General features: G+C 48.2%; 1 long non-coding RNA gene across 1 annotated transcript; it reads right to left on the reverse strand.

The window, feature by feature from the left end:
- Positions 1-11090: 11090 nt before the first annotated feature.
- Positions 11091-19608, reverse strand: LOC131484276 (uncharacterized). Its single transcript, XR_009248128.1, has 4 exons — positions 18701-19608; positions 16566-16826; positions 15544-15674; positions 11091-13512 (listed from the first exon to the last, which is right to left on the reverse strand). It is a non-coding gene; the product is annotated as an uncharacterized LOC131484276 (long non-coding RNA).
- Between the last annotated feature and the right edge of the window lie 840 nt (positions 19609-20448).

Here is a 20448-nt window from a genome sequence, read left to right on the forward strand (position 1 = left end):
GAAAGTCGCTCGTGTGTTCAGAGGTCCCCTGAGAAGCCAGGACCAGAATACCTACAGCCACATGTGAGTCAGATGCACCCCTACAGACACAGTGTCAGCCGCCCAGTGACCCAGTCTTACCTCCCCTCAAGGGCTCCACCGAGCGACCCATGTCGGGACTTCTCAGGGACCGAGGGGTCCATGATCCCTCTGATGAGGCAGGACGGCGCCTGGTCCCCGGCCATTCACAACATGGAGACACAGCCATGGCCCCCGCTCTGCACATCTCCTGCAGATCCCGACATCCCGCTGTCCTTTGGATTCTGTAGTCCTGCCTCAGTCCCTCCGGCACTGCCCTCCCGTGCTCCGGGTCCCCAAAGCTTCCATGCAAAGTTCTGTGGCTTCCATGGGATGTTCCCTGGGGCCACACAGCCCCGGCACCTTGTCCGTGCACAGGCACGGTGCCCTGCGGGAGCCCTAGCAACGCCCCACAACGCACGCCTTTCGTCCGGTTTCTCTGACACAACTGACTTTAATCGCCAGCAGAGAAGACTCTTCGGCAAGCACTGAAACCCTTCAATGTGCACTGTCTACGTGGGGTCTCAGGATGTGTGTGGCACGAAAGCCAACAATGAGGGTAACACACCGCCAGTGTTGCGGTGTGGGAATCAGAGCCGTTGCAAAACTTGCAACGCTTGTCGCTGAGATTTTCAAACAGATTTTCTCCTTTTCAGATTAATTAAATAATGTATCTACTTTAAAGGACTTGCTACCATATTTGTCTTTTGTCGGTTTACACAGAAGACCATGGCAGAGGACGTGCACGCGGTCACGTTAAGGAAACAGCAACTTCGGGCGCCGGCTTCCTAAAGCGGGACGCGTTTTGTACCTGGCTCGGAAACTCCTCTCCGGAGGAGGCCTTCTCCATCTCCGTCTTTATGAGGTGTTCTAAAGGTCTTCCAAACTTTCCATGTTTTTTGGTTCCCTCTATATCTCTGTCTCTTGTTGTTTATCGTAAGCTTACTTGAAACGCTTGTATGATTTTATAGTAACCGTTCACACTGTGCTTCATGTACACGAGCGAATGTACCTTGTATGACATTTAGGATCCTTGGTGTCAGGTCCTGACTCGGCACCGTGTTGTCTGCAAACAACAGCTCCCGGCCAGTTCCAGCCGTGGCCGTGTCTGCACGGCCTTCAAGTTGAGAATGATTCATCCTCATTGCCTTCTGACGCCTCACCACTGACCCCACACACAGACACCCACATTTATGGCCACGGTTTCTGCTGGAGTCCGGGATTAGGCGCTTGGGATCTCGCAGGCTTCTCCCAGGGGGTCGGCCTGGCTGCGTCCTCATCCGCGGGCTCACCGGGGGGACCATCTCCAAGTGACGCAGGTGTAGGTGGAATCCAGTCTTGCTGCTGGGAACCACGGGCCCTCGTTCTCTGGCTGTCTGCGTCCTGAACACGCCGAGACCTCCACAGGCAGGTCATATCATGGGTATTTCTTCATGGCCAAGGCAAGAGGGAGAGACCCTGCGGAGGTGTCCTGTAACATGGAGTGCTCACTGGAGCGATCGATGGCTTGTCACCTCTGCCGTATCCTCCAGGTTGGAAGCAAGCCACAAGTCCCACCCACGATGGGCCATGGGGTTCCTCCAAGGACATCAACATGGGAGGCAGGACCATCACGGGCACTTTATAGTTTCCTGGATGCACCTTCTTACGCTTTCAAAGGTGGTAAACATTTTTAATTCAATCGAAAAGGATAATGTGACAGATACTTCATATATGGCCCATAAACCCCACAATATTAGTATTGGGCATTTTACAGAAACTATTTGCACACCCCAGACTTCATGGGCTATGCTGGGTGTGCAAACACAGTGTAGTGAACGTGCCCTGGTGTCCCCATGTCAGTTATGAGGAAGAGGAAGAGAAGACAGGAAGTCAGAAGCTTTGTTCTTTGTGTTGTGTTGTCCATATCATCAGACTGTGTTAACATACACAACACCTGTGTGTGAAGCCAAAGCTGAAGGAAAAAAGACATATGATCCCGGTACTTTGTGATGACATTCACTTTCCCTTTCCTTTGTCACCTGAGGCTCTCCCCTGCCAACTTTCCCTTGTCCCGACCCATAGGCTCTCCACCTGCTGAACTTTTTTTTTTTTAATGTTTATTTATTTTTGGGACAGAGACAGAGCGTGAACAGGGAAGGGGCAGAGAGAGGGAGACACAGAATCTGAAACAGGCTGCCGGCTCTGAGCTGTCAGAACAGAGTCCGATGCGGGGCTCGAACCCGCGAACCGTGAGATCATGACCTGAGCCGAAGTCGGATGCCCAACCAACTGAGCCACTCAGGCACCCCCTGCCGAACTTCTGTTGCTGGTTCACTGCACGCCTTTGCCCTCGACAGCCAACTCAAGATTGAATTTCAAGTAGTTGAGATTTTCCTTCTGGAAACTTCCCCCCTAGTCCCCAAAGCCCGAGTGACAAGTTCTTCCCACAGCCTCTAATGGTTGTGAAATGTGTCCTTACTTTTCCCTGTCCCTTTCTGTGCTGAATACACCAACAATGAGCAAGAATTGTGTCTTTATTGTTTATTGCTGTGTCTACAACTCACATCAGAGAATGTGAATATGTGTGCATGCATGTGCACATGTGTAAGTGTGTGAGAGTGTTGCACATGTGATGGTGTGCGCAGGCGTGTGTGAGACTAGTCATGTGTGTGTGTGCATGTGCGTGTGTATGTGTGCATGCATGTGAGTGTGTGTATGTGTGAGTGTACATATGTGTAGGCATGTGTGTGAAGGTGTGTGTGCAGGTTAAGTGTGAGGCTATGTGTGAATGGGTGTATATGAGTGTGTGCACATGTGAATGTGTGTGCGTGTGTGAGACTGAGTGGGTGTGTTCATGTGAGTGTGCATACATGTGTAGGCATTTGTGTGAATTGTGTGTGTTTGCACATCTGTGACTCACATATGTGTGAGACTGTGAGTGTGGTCCTCCATGTGAGTGTGTGATGTGCACATGTGAGTGTGCGTGTATGTATGTGTGTATGTATGTGTGAATGTTCAGGGAGGGGTGTGACTGTGTGTGTGCAGGTATGTGAGACTTGCGAGTGTGGTCCTGTATGTGTGTGTGCACGTGTGTGTGTGCACATGTGTGCAGGCACGTGTGAGAGCATGTGCATGTGGTGTGCGTGCAAGTACACAGAGCCAACCGCATGCAATGTGACTGGACAATGGTGCCCCAACACATCATCATCTGTTTTGTCTCCAACCTCGCCCTGATCTTCCCCTGCGTCCCCAGCCCTGTCCCGAGCCCTTCACGGGGAAACCGGAATTGTTGACCACGTCCTATGCCTGCACCGCATCTGCCCAGAGAACTCAGAAACTCTGGGAGAACGTTTCCCTACCCTCCCACCTCCAAAAACGTCCTGTTTCCTCTGCCCGTCTGCCCGTGACAACCTCATTACCTTCCCACAACAACTTTGTGGCTCTTGGGTCTGCAGCAAGACTCAGGCGTAAACCCTGAGGTCGATAAGCAAAGGGATTATCGGTAGAAACTTTCTTGAAGCTAGCAAAGTACTGGGGGCCAAGAAAACTAAAACTCAGAATTAGAAGTGACCTCATGAAGGTAACACGTGGGAACAAGAAGAAACAGCAGCAAAATGTCCCATGTTAGATGACTTTTCTCCAAGACCTCAGGACCCTTCGGGAGAATCTCCCTGGAGCCACATGGGAAGGAAATTGTCACGAGGGTCTCTATCACGGTGTGTTCCGTCCTGCCGGTGTCCACACAGTTCCGGCTGCCAGGCTGGTTGTTTTGAAAATCCCTGGGCTGTGCAGCCCCCGGGGGCTTCAGTCTGGGAGCCCCAGGGAGGAAGGCAGCCTCCACGGGGAGGTGCTGATTCAGACGGCACAGGTCTGAGGAACCGATGCACTCCGAGTGTCCGAGCAGCTGTTTTCTGGGGGGGAAACAACATAACAAGACGGAAACGAAAGAAATTCTTCACAATAAATAAAACTGATCTATTTTAGCTCTATTACACACAATGGAAAAGTCACACCAGAAAAGACTTATTGAAAGTTCCTCCTGGCGCCTACATTTGATAGTTGGTGTATAACCCCCTTGGGAGCTGTATTTTTGGCTCGCAAGTTTCGTAAGATGTGGTGGCAAAGAAACTGCAGTTCTGTCGAGGGCGAACTTGTTCAAAGTGACTTAAGCAAATCCACTTGAAAATGTAGTCAGACCTCTAGAGACAGCTCTCCAAAAATAAGTCACTTTCTGATTTCTCCAGACTTGAGTAAGCAAAGTCACCTTCCCGGAACGTCGAAGTTTGCTTCAGGCATCCACCCAGCAGATACTCGCAGGGCACCTACTGTGCGCTCTTCGTGAGTATTCACGCTACTGATAATGAAAACACAGACGTTTTTCCTTCAGGTTCTGTGTAGAATAGGTCGTGTGTGTATGAGTAACAATCAAACCAGGTACAAAAGGATAAATAGATTCAGAGGAGGTGGGATCCACTAAAAAGAAGGCAGATAAAAAATCTCTTTCTGGATACAATGCCCCAAACAAGGAATTGAAAGTATGAACTGAATTTCACCTACAACTATTTTCTAGGCAGAAGCAAATGTCCAAAGGGGTGTCTCGGGAGTGGGGGGTCTTTGTATAATACTCTTTAAAATCGCTAAGGGGGCAGGAACATCAAAAGTAGCTGTATTAGGGTTCTCCAGAGAAACATACTGATTTAGATATCTGGATAATATTGTAATAAAATATGATATGACATGATATAACATAGCATTATAACACAATAACATTGACATGATATGATATGAGAAATACAATCCATAAGCTCTACTCTAAGGAATGTGACCATGGGACTGAGAGACTGACAAACCCCAAATTCTGCAGGCTGGAGCCCCAGGAAGAACCAACGTTTTGGGCGTGGAGGAAGGAAAAATCCCACATCTCAGCATGACTCAGGCACAACGAGTTCCCTCTTACCTGGGGGAGCTTCAGCCTTTTTGTTCTACTCAGACCTTCAAGTGGTTGGATGAGGCCCACCCACACTGGGGAGGACGGTCTGCTTCACTCAGTTAACTGCTGTAAATGTTAATCTCATCCAAAAACATGCTCAAAAATATCCAGGATAATGCTTGGCCAAATATCTGGGCACCTCATCACGGTGTGCATTGTGATGGGGGTCCCCATCAAGTCAATACATAAAATTAGCCATCACAGTGTTCGACACCATAAAATGAGGTAAAATCTCATGACACATCCCAAAATGGAAATGTTGTGTAGCAAGGGATTTAACCTTATAATTACACAGACCAATGTTTAAATATATTTGAGCTGGGAAAGCGTGACAGCATGCTTCAATGCCCAATAGCACACTGGCAAGATAAAATATATATTACATTTAAGGTAAGGTATCTTCACACATGCAGGAGGGGTAATATGTGAGAAGATTTGCACCAATGGTTAGAGCACCGTAGTGGAATTTTGGTTAACATTTTTCTATAGTTCTGAATATCTGGATTTTCTTTTTCTTTTTTTCCAATACCTTGACTTACTTATAAACTCAAAGTAAGGGGTGAGTTTATCATTGCCCATAATGGAAAGATTTTTTATAATGACTAGAATAAGTTAGAAGTGAATTCAAAGCAGTCTTCTGAAAGTGACTGATTAAGACCCTCCTGAACCGTGATTAATTCTGCTTAGTGGAGGCAGGGGCCGGCAGCTTTCAGAGCGATCCACGTGGCACCCAGGGTTGGTGACAACAGAGGACAGGTGACGTTTCCAGGAGTGCTAACTTGCTGGTGACCTCTAAGCAAAGCTGGAAAGAGCAAAGAGCCGGGACAACAGGAGATTAACCGTGTCCCGAGGAACCTTTCTACCAAACTGCCTTCATCATCACTTCTCCTGTGTTTAGCTCCATATGCAGCCCTAGTAAGCCTTCCTGTATTAAGGGCTTATGTCGGAGGAAGTGTATTCCAAACACCTACTGAGCATCCAAATGTTTTGAAAAGATACCCTAATGTGAGTTTGCAAGGGCAGAGAATTTTCTTCAAGGCACTAAAACACTGCAAATAATCCATTGCTCACTTCTGTGACGCTGCCCTCAACTCCATCTGGTAAAGATAAATCATCCTAATAAAACAGCACCGTGGCTACATCCTGCAAGTGAAATCAGTCTTGCTTCCACTGGAGCCACACCACCTAAAACAGTTCCCAGCACACAGTGATCACTTGAAAGTAGGTGATGGAATAGTACAATTCTTTGTTAGTTCCGCACTTTTAAAAACATTGTATGACGTTCATTTCAATTCTCACAAATAAATAAGATGTAACAACTTCCCTTATAATAGTACTACAGAGAAAGAAACCCCATCTGTTTACTTATTTAACAAATACCGTGATTTTTTTCTGTGCTAATTAAGAAGTCCAGAGAGTTGAATTTATGGGGTACAAGATCCCAAAGGCCTCGTTTCCTGCGGAAAGCAACGCATAAATGAGCTATCGCGGCACAGCCAAAAGCTGTCACTCGGATCTCCGAAACTGCATCCTTGGCTTTCTGCACATGCCCCGGGGACCTGAGGGAGAGTTCTGTGATGAGTTATAACAGGTGTGGCTCTGCCCGAGAGGATGTCTGATGACATCTTGATCTCTCCCACCTGACACGCACCTGTCACATGTGACGGTCCTACCCCACTGCCCAGGACAACAGCGGATTAACCCTCAGCCACCACATCCACGTGCCCTGTCCCTCCGGCACCTTCCCCGCCACCTGCTCCCAGGAAAACACTGGATAGGAAGATAGGTAATCGGGAGGCCCTATCTGAGTTAAACCTGAGATCTCAATAAACATGAGAGATTTATAACTCAGTGTTTGCTGGTGAATTGCTCTGATCTCCCACCCCTGAGGCCTCATGTTGTTACCATACTTTCTCTGTTTTCTGTTTGCCTTTCTACCTATGTCTGAAACCTACTGGAAATATGTAATGAGATAATACATACAAAATGGTTTTTTTGTGTGTGTATTCATAAGTTTGATGTTTTCCAAAAGTACAGATTTGATGTTTGTATTTTTTTGACATTTGCCTTAAAGTGAAAAATTCACACTGAGCCCTCTGTGTAAGTGTTGATAATTTTCAAATAAAGTCATATAAAGCATTTGTAGTAGAGTCATAACTTCTGTGTCCATGAAGTTAGGTTGACATTTCAAAACAGCCAGGTAAATTCCACATCAGTTGGCTTAAATTTGCAAGGCTCTTTTCCACTTGGTAATGTCGTAATTGACTCTATGTTCTATAACAGCAAAATATTAACAAACCAATCTCTTTGAAACAGTTTACTTATTTCCATAAAAAGGGAAGTTTAAGAAACTCATTGTAACAACTGATACCACTCAGAAAATATTCTGCTGAAATGAAATATCTGATGTTGAAATATTACAATTAAAACATAAAGACCATTCTTGTTAAACGAGAAAGATCAAAATGCTTATGTTCACATCAGTAAAAAAAATAACATTAGAACATAAGGCAAATGAACAAAGCGTTAAGAAAACTTCCTACTCTGTAGAATTAATTAGCCTCACTGAAGTACACTTGAAGATATTAAGTGTAAAATGGAGACATTTCCTTAACTTGGCCCATGGTTAGCAAAGGACACATAATGTAAACTTCCTACAAATGACAAAAAAAACTATTTCTCACATCTAAAATGCTAATCTGAGGAACAATAGTTAAACAAGCATAGGATTTCAGCTTTTTCTATTGCTACTAAATGAAATAAACTAAATCAACATTCAATAATCCTTTCCTAAATAAATAAATAAATGATAAATAAATGAAATCGATTCCCAAATTGGGAAGGTCAACTGTTACCAAACAGTCTGAATATTGTGGCGGTTCTGGATATTCGACTCCAAAATCAATCATCTGGAAAACTGTAACCAACCATCAGACTGGAAAACCTGTCCCAGCGATGGAAAATTCTGCCCACCTGTGTTCTAATCAAGAAGGTCGTTGACACTGCAGAGTAGACCAGGTCTAGCGCCCCCACTTGTGCCCTGCGGGTCCCCTATTCCCAAGGTTAGCTTCTGCTCTGGTGACCGGCAGATGGGTGTCTGTGGCACCGTGAGGGGATAGCTAATTGGGCATGGAGCCCTAACGCCAGGCGTCACCTGGATGTCTGTTCATGACGGTCCCCCATGCTCCTCTTGAGGATGTGGTAGGACGACACGGTGTCCACAGCCAGAGAGAGGCTGACTCGTCGTCACCAGCAGGCTGCGGGTGCTCCAGGGACTTCCTGGGGTCCACCTCTAACCAGCAGGGGCTTCATGAGATCAAGTAAGTCAGGACAATCCTCAAAACAGGGTGACGCTTGCAAAGTCAGAGGAGCTCTTTCGTTTGCTCCTAAACTCCGGCTTCCTCTGTCCAAAGCATCGAGCCCCGTTCCCGGGTCAGTGGGGCTTGTCTCCCTGCCCCTGCTTCTGAGACTGGGAGCCACACGGACGGAAACCAGACCAAACTCTACCAAGAAATGGTTAAGATTTTTCTACCCAATGATAAAACAGGCAAAAAGAGGGGCGCCTGGGTGGCGCAGTCGGTTAAGCGTCCGACTTCAGCCAGGTCACGATCTCGCGGTCCGTGAGTTCGAGCCCCGCGTCAGGCTCTGGGCTGATGGCTCAGAGCCTGGAGCCTGCTTCCGATTCTGTGTCTCCCTCTCTCTCTGCCCCTCCCCCGTTCATGCTCTGTCTCTCTCTGTCCCAAAAGTAAATAAAAAAACGTTGAAAAAAAAAAAAAATTAAAAAAAAAAAAAAAAAAAAAAAAAACAGGCAAAAAGAAATTAGACCTCCTTCCCAGGACCCTTGCCCAGCAAGAGAGCACCAGTGTCTGGCCATCCCATTGGCAAAGAATTTCTATGTGAATAAATCAGAATTTCATCGAAAAATGCATGGCGAGAAGAGGTACAAAAATTGGGGGAATAAAAAGTAACAAATCCATCAGATTTTCTAGAGTGAGGCTTAAGAATGTGACATTGGACATTTACCTTATCAAAGTTTTTTCAAGAGATATGAATTTTAATAAACGTGTACCTCGTGTGCATGTAAAAGGGTATGAGTATCACGAAACCAGGTTTGAGGATCAAAAGTGACGATTCTGGGTTCACAGGAATACTACTCCGGACTATGACGATTCTTGGAGAGTAGCTAAGCGACGACAGAGCGTTCTAGAGCAGGAGAGAGGGAGACGTCGGTCTGTGGGGGGGCAGACCCCGGAATTTACAGGCACGTGTGCACGGAGGGCGCGCCCCTGCCCTCCCGCTGCCCGCCCTGTGCACATGTTGCCTTCAGACTTCCAGGTTATGATCTGCAGATTTATCGTCGTACCTTTTCCCGAGGAAAGATGGCGGCTCCTGCTCCGGACGCACGTGCAGCCCACGCCTGGGGGGTTGGATGCGTCACGCGGGCTGGTGAGCCAGGGAGTAAGCGTGAGCCCAGCGTCTTCACGATGCACTGGTGGGCCCAGGATGAGAGGGCTTAGGGGCAGGACTGTGGCCGAAAGCCACGGTGTCCGCCAATCGATTATTGAGAACACGTTAGGTTTGAAATGGAATTTCTTACAAAATTCTTTTTTCATAAATGTTTACAAAATAGGAATAAAATATTTTTGATAGTGAACGCACATCCAACTAGTCCTTAACCCCCTAAACTGAGGATGTTGAAATTCCATGACCACATAAAAGTATTTTCTGGGGATGAAATAATTTTAAATTAAAAGAGGGAAAGAAAGGGGCGCGTGGGGGGCTCAACCAGTCGAGAGTCCGACTTCAGCTCCGGTCATGATCTCGCGGTTTGTGGGTTCGAGCCCCGCGTCGGGTTCTGTGCTGACAGCTCGAAGCCTGGAGCCGGCTTCAGATTCTGTGTCTCCCTCTCTGTCTGCCCCTCCCCTGCCCATGGTCTATCTCTCTCTCTCTCTCTCTCTCTCTCTCAAAAATAAATGTTAAAAAAAAATTTTAAATAAATAAAGGCGGAAAGATTAATAAACTGTATTTTCATCGTTAGTGTCTAAATTATTTTTAATCTCTCTCCCTGATAGATTGTACAATTTAAGACAATTAAGTTGTCCTGTTTAACATTTTTGGACATCCTTTAAGATACAAGATCATAAATTTAGTATTTGGAAACTACATACACCAAATTTAATACTTCTCTTCCTTGTGCTCCCTCGAGGTACTGAACTGAGTACACGCCCATCTCCCCGTACACGGCACCTGACTACGACTCTGTTCAACACCCCAGCTGATGTTTATGAGGCACTCGCTCTGAGCCCAGGGAGAATGAAGCAGTTTTCACATTATCTCACTGATTGTCAAAATGACGTTAGGAGGCAAAGAAAACTGCCCTCATGTTACTTGTGGGGAAGCAGGATCCACGTGGCAGGCGACATCCTTCAGGCCACACGCAGGTCCCTGCTGAGCCCTGATCTAGCGCCTACATGGCTGCCTCCCTGAAGACTGCGGGTCCTTCAGAGGTAGGGGTGGGGGCGGGCACCTGCGCATCCCAGCGGGACCCACGGTTATGGCCCTCTGGAAGTCCAGGGAGCAGCTATGGCAGCACGTGGCTGCAGGGCACAGGGGGGTGGGGAACATCTGGTTCAGAGGGTCCCAGCACCTGGAACCCCTCTCCTGACTCTCCACCCGCGTTTCTTCATCTGTGGTGAGATGGACTAAATGTGAAGCATCTGGAACACGCGCATACATGCACGCACACATGCACATACCTGCACACACGTGTATGGGTGTACGCATACCTACACACATGCGCACACACCCCTCACGTGTGCACACAATGCACACGTGCTCATATGTACACATAAGTGCACACACATGCACACATACCCTCACCTGTGCACGCAATGCACACATGCCCATATGTGCACGCATGTCACGCACATGCATGCACACGTGTGCACACGCCCTCACATGTGCACACATGTGCACATGATGCACACGCCCTCACACATGCATGCACATGTGTGCACACACGTTCCTGCGTGCACACACATGCACACACGTTCCTGCGTGCACACACATGCACACACGCACAAGGACAGGACACCCCTCACGAACCCCTGGGAAGGCTGCCACCTGTTCTCAGAGCATGAAGCAGGGGCCCTGAGGGGGTGTGGTCATCAAGAGGTGGGAGGCTCAGCTCCACCACCACCAGCGTCCGGATCTCTCTCCAGTGGAGTCGCAGGACTGTTCGGCGGCGCGTGAGGTGAAGGGCCTTCTCAGGGACTTGGCAGGTGGCTCTTCTGCCTTGTGCCTGCGGTGGGGGGCGGGCAGGCCTAATACCTGGGGGTTTGCTTCCGGCAGCGCAGAGCAGGAGGTCGCAGGCTCTGGGCACGCAGGCCTCGAGGGTGGACGATGGACGTGCCCGGGGACAGTTCGGCCACGTGGATGGGGCACATGTGGCTGACCTGCGACTCTCGGGGCGTCACACCATCCCTTGCCCGAGCCGTGGCTCACAGCCACGTTCACGCCGCACCCCACACTCAAAGAGAACACGTCCCGCCTTTGCTATTAAGTCAATGTTTGCAGTAAGGCAGGTTTGGGTGGATCCCTTCCTATAGTTAAGGTAGAACCTTTCTATTCTTGGTTTGCTGAGAATTTTTGTCGTGAATGGACATTCACTATATCCAAGGCTTTTTTTAATCGAATAAGGTGATCATTTGATTATTTCTTTTAATGTGTTAATGTGGCAAATTTAATTGACTAGTTTTTTAATGTTAAACCAACTCTTTGTTCCTGAAATAAACTTTGCTTGGCTATAATACTCCGTGTTTGATATGTATCACTGATTATGGTTGCTGATATGTTTACCGGCTTTGCCGAGATAATTCACTTGCCGTAAAACTCGCCCATTTACAGTGTATGGTTGAGTGGGGTTTCTGGAACATTCACAGCTACGGAACAATAACCACAGTGTGACCCTACAACGATTCCGTCCCCTGCAAGGATGCTAGTATCTTCACACACGAGCCCCTGGTGGGTTTGCCTGTTCTAGACACCTCAAATAAGTGAAATCCCACCATTTTTGTCCTTTTCTGGCTGGTTTCAAGGTCCATCCACATTGTAGCAAGTATGAGGGCCTCACTCGTTTTGTGTCTGACAATATTTCGTCGTACAGGTGATTGTATGGACACGCCGGCTGTTCCCACCTTTGGTCTCCCGTGGACGTGTGGCTGTGGACCTGTGCACAGGTCTGCGTGGGGGCCCGAAGCAGCTCTCCTGCACGAAAGAGGCTGGAGGGCCCGACCCGCCCTCGTCCACAGCACGGGTGCGGGTGCCCCGCGGCCTAAGCCATGGTCATCCGCTCCATACCGGCCTTTGGCAACACAGAGCTGAATAAAATGTCACCTCCGGATTTCCTCCAGCCGCAGAGACCTCCCCGGAGAGCCCTTCCGCCCCAGAAGGCCGACCGACTGGAAGGGACACTGGCCTCTTCCCAAAGGCAGGGCTGTGCAGAGCTGGCAGCAGGCACAGCTAGGATGTCTCTGTCCTCCAGTCCTCGCCAGAGGTGCTCCTGCATAAGAGCCAATCTGACGCGAGCGACCTGGTCCGTCTCGGGAAACCGGAGCTCTGCACCACCCTGCCAGAATCTGCTGCTACTGCCTCCGGCTTCTGGCTGGGGTCCGTCTTCCGATAAAAAACGGGTGGGGGAGTGTTCCCTCCTTTTCTATTTTCTGGTTGAATTTTTGCAAGATTCAGTGGTAAACTTCTTTGGGTTTAGAATGCTCTTCGTGGGAAGCATTCACTTACAAGATTCGGCAGGCTTAGCAGTTCTGGAACATCCATGCTCCATACCTACCCCGCTTAGAAAGACGCATCGTTCAGGGATTTCTCCATATCACTGAGTTTTTTGTGTATTAATATCTGCTCACCTTACGTTCACGTCTTGTAATTTAGTGTAACCTTTGTAACTATACAGATGAGGGAAACACAAAGCTGAAGCTATTACAGCCGTCGAGAGCACAGACATCACAGCTTCTGCACGGGCCCGAGGGGGTCCGTGTTAGCCCAGGTTCCCCAGAGACCTCGAGTCAATGGGGTATGTGTCCACCCACAATGTGATAGCATCCCCAATCGTCCCTCCACACGCTGAGACAGAGGGAGACGGACCAAGGGCTGCAAGGCTGGAATCTGCAGGGCAGGCCAGCACCTCACTCATCAGGCAGAATTTCTTCTTTGAGAAACCTGGTTTTGCTCTGGAGTCCTCCGCTAATCGGGCGAGGCCCCCCACACCGTGGAGGGAACGCCGCTGTACTCCGAGGCTGCCGACCACACCTACAAGAGACCTGCACGGTGACACTCCGGGTGCGCCTGGACAGCCGAGTGGACCCTGAAGCTGACCATCACAGCCCCGTTCCCGGCTTTCAGCCAGGAGTGCTGCTGTCCTGTGTGGCCAAGTCCTCGGCAGAGAGTGGGGACTTGACTCATGACGGCACCTGTCCAGCAGAGAGGACAGAGAACTGGGTCAGTTCATCTTTTCCTGTGTCTGACTGCACGTGACTGTGTCATCTCCGCTCGGAAGGAGCAGCCCTCTGGCATGAGGACCTGTTTGCCATGGTTCTGTGTGACTTTGGTCTGCACTTGAGCAACTAAAGCTACAAGTTCTCTGTGAGTCTGTGCGCACAGTAGTTGGAAAAACGCCTTACCTGTCACTGTGGGACAGTAAATATCTTCCTGCCCCGGAGTGTACTAATAAATTAGATTATGGGGCCCTCGTAACCAAGGAACTCTTCTCTGGCTGGTTTGTAGTCTAATAGGTGTTTATATAAAACTAATATTCCTTGAATTCCAAGAAAACTGAAGAGAACTACCACCTAACATTGGAAGTACACTAGAATTTTATGAAAAAAAAGAAAGAAAGAACTTTTCTAGAGGAACCGCTAGCACAAAAACATTTTTGTTCCCCATAAGAAAGCAAATTCAGGGGCGCCTGGGTGGCTCAGTCGGTTAAGTGTCCAACTTCAGCTCAGGTCACGATCTCGCAGTCCGCGAGTTCGAGCCCCGCGTCAGGCTCTGGGCTGATGGCTCGGAGCCTGGAGCCTGCTTCCAATTCTGTGTCTCCCTCTCTCTCTGCCCCTCCCCCGTTCATGCTCTGTCTCTCTCTGTCTCAAAAGTAAATAAACGTTGGGGCGCCTGGGTGGCGCAGTCGGTTAAGCGTCCGACTTCAACCAGGTCACGATCTCGCGGTCCGTGAGTTCGAGCCCCGCGTCGGGCTCTGGGCTGACGGCTCGGAGCCTGGAGCCTGTTTCCGATTCTGTGTCTCCCTCTCTCTCTCTGCCCCTCCCCCGTTCATGCTCTGTCTCTCTCTGTCCCAAAAATAAAAATAAAATAAAATAAAATAAAAAACGTTGAAAAAAAAAAAGTAAATAAACGTTAAAAAAAAAACTTAAGGGGCGCCTGGGTGGCGCAGTCGGTTAAGCTTCCGACTTCAGCCAGGTCACGATCTCGCGGTCCGTGAGTTCGAGCCCCGCGTCGGGCTCTGGGCTGATGGCTCGGAGCCTGGAGCCTGTTTCCGATTCTGTGTCTCCCTCTCTCTCTGCCCCTCCCCCATTCATGCTCTCTCTCTGTTCCAAATATAAATAAAAAACGTTGAAAAAAAAAAAAATTAAAAAAAAAACTTAAAAATTAAAAAAAAAAAAAAAAAGAAAGCAAATTCAAAGAAACCACAGATAATCCTTTGACAAAACAATCTAGTTGGATAATTCTGATTTACAAACTCAATGTCTGATACAGTTTTTCATTTAAGTTTTATAAGGCCTCTGTTTTGTCATGACAAGTCTAGTTAATTTCAACTTCCTAAATTTCCTCTACTACTTACTGTTTGGATAAACTAACGACGTGTTTGTATCATCTTTAAGATTATAAAGTATGTATAATTATACCTTCAACTAAATGTGGTTGTGGTTCTGACCGAGGAACCTCTTCACCGCGACAGTAGTTACGTATCGTGTGCGACCTTACAAATAGTTGCTAAGATCTTTAAACTAAGACCTTGGGGGGCGCCTGGGTGGCTCAGTCGGTTGAGCGTCTGACTTCAGCTCAGGTCAGGATCTCGTGATCTCTCGGTCCGTGAGTTCGAGCCCCGCGTCGGGCTCTGGGCTGATGGCTCAGAGCCTGGAGCCTGCTTCTGATTCTGTGTCTCCCTCTCTCTCTGCTCCTCCCCCATTCATGCTCTGTCTCTCTCTCTATCTCAAAAATGTTAAAAAAAAAAAAAAAAATTAAAAAAATAAAAATAAACTAAGACCTTGGAATAATAGAACTTAGCTTTCTCCTGTTTTTAAAGTGGCTATATCTTTGGGTCATGTTAATGAATGCATCCGCTTTTATACATTATGTAGGAATTTTAAAATGTGCTTCCCCAAAAAGAGTCAGATTACGTAGCTTTGCTCATCTGCAAAATGCTTCTGGAAGGTGAGGTTCTCAGTTCCTATCTCTTGCTTTCCTCTGTGAAGTAGGAATTAACTTACCTGGTTAGAAGTTTCCATGGTTATGGGTGGTTGAGACCATCCCAGCAGCAATGGTGATGGGTATACAGATGAAATGTCCATTTAATGAAGGGAAAAAAGAGAATCATTTTCCTTAACGCTGCTGGTTAATCCTGTATGTGAATGAAGAGAGCTTGTGAATGGACATTTTATTTGCTTTGGGTTCTATGTCTGCAAATAATGAATTAGCACAATGTGTTAATATCTTGGCAAGTTTGGCTCCATTTTGATGGATTCATTCATCAGAGTTTTAAAAAGGATCTTGGGAATCCATTACAGCCAACTGCTACCTTAATGCAAAATTGACATTACCTCTGTAAGAATGACAATCTAGCCTTAGAATTTTCAGCCTGTTTTTTTTTTTTCAACGTTTTTTACTTATTTTTGGGACAGAGAGAGACAGAGCATGAACGGGGGAGGGGCAGAGAGAGAGGGAGACACAGAATCGGAAACAGGCTCCAGGCTCCGAGCCATCAGCCCAGAGCCCGACGCGGGGCTCGAACTCACGGACCGCGAGATCGTGACCTGGCTGAAGTCGGATGCTTAACCGACTGTGCCACCCAGGTGCCCCTCAGCCTGTTTTAATAGCAAGTAGTAACAGGAGGCGGCTTGCCTTCCGTGTAATCCACCGATGGCAGATATTCTGTTTCTTGCCACAATAACGTTCTGTTCCGTGTGTTCACTCTCTCATTTCTTTCATTATTAAAAAATTTGGAAATGGTTTCTCACTTGTGAGGGAGCAAATGGTTTTCAAAATGTCATGGCTTCTGTGTTCTGTTTGAGTCTGTATCGTCACCGATTCACAGGCCATTCACTGTCCAAAGACACCGAGGATTGTATCTTCATCATATTTCTTACTATTTTTTTGATTTTCAACATTACAAACCCAATCTCACCCCCCCCACACACACACACCAGAAGAAATGTTCAGGGTGACTTTTATGCTCAGACTTCCTCTGCGATGTCCCCCATGGCCAAGGAAGTGCCTCTGAGATGAGCCTCACCTTACAAAGAGATGACCGCAAGGCCGCCCTGTTTCCCTGGGATACCGCACACGCTGCTCGCGGACCACAGGTGTGAGCCTGTGGGGAGAGGCGTCCGTCCGGAGAAGCCCGACCACCAGGTGACTTCTGTCCGGTAAGTGGATGCAGGCAGGTCTCAGAGATGAGCTGTTGGGGAAGACACTGGCCATTTCCAGTGTCCTTGCCGCGTGCAGGGTGTCCTCACCTCAGGGGGGAACAGAGCGTCCAGACCTAATGAAACGACTGTGTGTTTAATGGGAAAAGAGGGTGTGACTTTCTTCTGTCCCAGTGTGGGAGTCATCGCAATATATTAACTATGTGTCCCATCATCATCAACAGCTGGGTTTGCATTTGCTCTGCTCTCCCCAAAAGCTAGAAATTAGGTTTCTGTTAAGAAGGCAGCCTTGGGGCGCCTGGGTGGCGCAGTCGGTTAGGCGTCCGACTTCAGCCAGGTCACCATCTCGCGGTCCGTGAGTTCGAGCCCCGCGTCGGGCTCTGGGCTGATGGCTCGGAGCCTGGAGCCTGTTTCCGATTCTGTGTCTCCTTCTCTCTCTGCCCCTCCCCCGTTCATGCTCTGTCTCTCTCTGTCCCAAAAATAAATAAATAAATAAATAAATAAATAAATAAATAAATAAAAAACGTTGAAGAAGGCAGCCTTGTGTCCTCCAAGGGAGAGCCTGACGCTGAGCTCTGACCCACCACGGACCCTCAAGGACGGGCTGGAGGGCCGATCAGATAACTGCGGGGTAGTACCCTGTTCCCAGAACTGCCTTTGGTTTGGTAACAACTGGCTCCATGAAACAGGTGACCCGAGAGCCAGCACAGTGAGAATTAATTATGTCTCACTGATTACGGCCATGTGTTTTGTCATAGAACAAGGTCTGTGTAGCTTTCCTCTCTATTTCCAGACAGGTTTGTATAGATGTCCCTGAAGCTCTCTCTCTGTTCCTTTGTTCCTCCCCAGAACAGACGGTTACTGTCTTAGTAACCAAGCGCTTACCATGGAAATAAAATATTCAAGAGCAAATATTTTTGCGGAATAGTTTTACTTTCAATGGCAAAGTAATCACTTTCATGGGTTCAAAAATAAATGATGCACTTTTTTTTTTTTTTTTGCCCCAATCAGTTGTGCAAATCACATCATAATGGAGTATTGTTTTGGAGACTAAATCTCATTTGACCAAGTTTGGAAAGTCCATCATTAAGAAGCAAGGATGGGGGCGCCTGGGTGGCGCAGTCGGTTAAGCGTACGACTTCAGCCAGGTCACGATCTCGCGGTCCGTGAGTTCGAGCCCCGAGTCAGGCTCTGGGCCGATGGCTCGGAGCCTCGATCCTGTTTCCGATTCTGTGTCTCCCTCTCTCTCTGCCCCTCCCCCATTCATGCTCTGTCTCTCTCTGTCCCAAAAATGAATAAACGTTGAAAAAAAAAAAAATTAAAAAAAAAAAAAAAAAAAAAAAGAAGCAAGGATGTCCTTTGTCAGTGGAACCAGTGCCTACAAAGCCTTTCTAGGAGCTGACCTTGTGTGATCCTGTGGTTTGGGGTCCTAGCTCTAAGAGCGTAAGGAATGTGTCTCCCAGGCAAATCAGGAACTCTGTCAGGTTGAACAACCTCGGGGAGAGACACACCTAAATTTCTAGGAAGCAGGCAAAACTGAGAGAGATGGTTTTCTTGAATTTGGTTTCCTACCCTTAGAATAATAGACAAAGAAAAACAGCAAAACAGTCTCTGAAATCCTGGAGGGTGTTGAAAACACAATCCTACATCCCTCACAAACAAAAGAAGTTTAGCCTCTGGCGCAAACACTGGGTAGCGACTTACTGGTGGTGATGAACAAGCTCTCGGGCTTATCCTGGCTCGTTCACGTTTCTTGCGGACCAGTGTAAACAAACCACACCCAGACACAAGGAAACCAGGCTCCCTGGGGTCGTGCACAGTCTGGGGAGGGTACCCAGCGTGGCAAGAGGAACACTCGAGGCCGACCAGGAGGTCAGAGGGTTACTGTCTGTCTCCAGTGTCACGCTGGGTGTCGCCGGGCAGACTCCCAGGGTTACCTGGTTGGTGTTTCAGGGATGGGCCCGTTCCCTGACTTTCCACATGTTAACACACATTAACTTACAGAAAAATGAGGGTGCGGAGACCCCTGTCCCACAGCAAAGGAGGTGTATTTGTCCAGTGAGCGGTCAGTCACCTCTGCAGGCACAGGAGTCCTCGGAGGTCACAGCCCCTCCGGTCTGTGCGACATCACTCTGTTGGAGGTTGTGTTTGCAACGCTAAGGCAGCATTCTTTACGTGAGCCGACGTAAGTACCTTGTTCTAACTCACGATGAATCAGCCTCATCTTCCTGCTTATTACCTCGTGAAGGCATCAGTCGAAGTCTATGGCATGTGCTCCTTTAAAAAATACTCAAATTTATGGGACTTGTCCATGCTCGTTACCATCATTTGCTGATCTTGCCATTTCTGTATGTACAGCTGTCCGCGGCTTCCAGAGTATTCTGTCACACAGGTGGTGGCCAGGACTCTGCTCACTGCTGATCAACGAGTCACGGAAGAACAGGTTAAAAGCGGGGACCAGCGTGGGACAAGTGTCTGCCAACGTGTGCCGGTGTCTACAAGCCGCAGGACGAGGTTCTCCGAGACGTATTCCTCACCACAAATATGCTTAATAGGGTGTTAACTTGGGCTGCGGAAATCACCACCATGAGGCGTGTGACGGGTTGTGTTCAACATAAAAGACGCGCGGAAGTCCTGACCCCTAGCGCCTACGCAGGTGACCTTATTTGGAAATCGGGTCGATGAAAATAAAACACGTAGAGATGAGGTCATCCCAGGGTAATAAGAGCCCGAATCCAACACTCCTGGGTCCTCATACGGAGGCCGGGAGGGGTGATGTGTCCACAGCCCAGGAGACCACAGCTGGTCAGCTCACGAGCCACAAGGCTGTACCCCCGTGGCCCCGGGGGAGCCCCCCCAACACTGCGAGTTTCTGGTCAGACCCTTCTGGTCTGAGCTGTGAGGCAATAAAGGTTCATTGTTTTAAGCCACTCAGTGTTCTGACGGCCTGAGGCAAGAAATTAACAGATACCCCTGAAAGTAACCAGTAACATCAGGTACCTTTTAATCAACGCTCGACTTCCCAGAGTTCGGATGTTTTCTGCTTTCTTTAAAAGGTAAACTACAGGGGTGCCTGCGCGGCTCAGTCGGTTAAGCATCTGACCTCAGCTCAGGTCACGATCTCACTGTTCGTGAGTTTGAGCCCCATGTCAGGCTCTGTGCTGACAGCTCAGAGCCTGGAGCCCGCTTCCGATTCTGTGTCTCCCTCTGTCTGCTCCTCCCGCTGCTTGCACCCTGTCTCTTGCATTGTCTCAAAAATAAATAAACATTAAAGAAAACAAAAAGTTAAGCTGCAAACACCTTGAAAGAGATTTGATGCTGGGCTCATTCTCAAGGAAAATTTCTAGTAGACAGCTTCTAGTTTTTATTTTTAGTGTAGACCATGTCTCCAGGGGTCACTTCTTCATTTCTTACATTTGCGACCTCTGTTCAAGGAAGGACACCCCTGCCCAGGCCCCTCTTGTCACGCAGGGACATGACCTTGCCAGCAGTGGCTCAGTGGAGGGACTGCGAATTATATCAGAGAATTAGCTCCTTCCACGAAGCTGCTATGGAAGAAAGCCATTCCCACTACGTTTTCCCTATTCACATATGAAAAAAAAAGGAGTGGGGTGCCTGAGGGCTCAGCTGGTTAAGCAACCAATCTCGGGCCATGATCTCATGAGCCCAGTCTCTGTGCTGACTGCTGACAGCTCAGAGCCTGGAGCCTGCTTCAGATTCTGTCTCTCTCTCTCTCTCTCTCTCTCTGCC

Source organism: Neofelis nebulosa, chromosome 9, assembly GCF_028018385.1.
Source record: "Neofelis nebulosa isolate mNeoNeb1 chromosome 9, mNeoNeb1.pri, whole genome shotgun sequence".
NCBI lineage: Eukaryota > Metazoa > Chordata > Mammalia > Carnivora > Felidae > Neofelis > Neofelis nebulosa.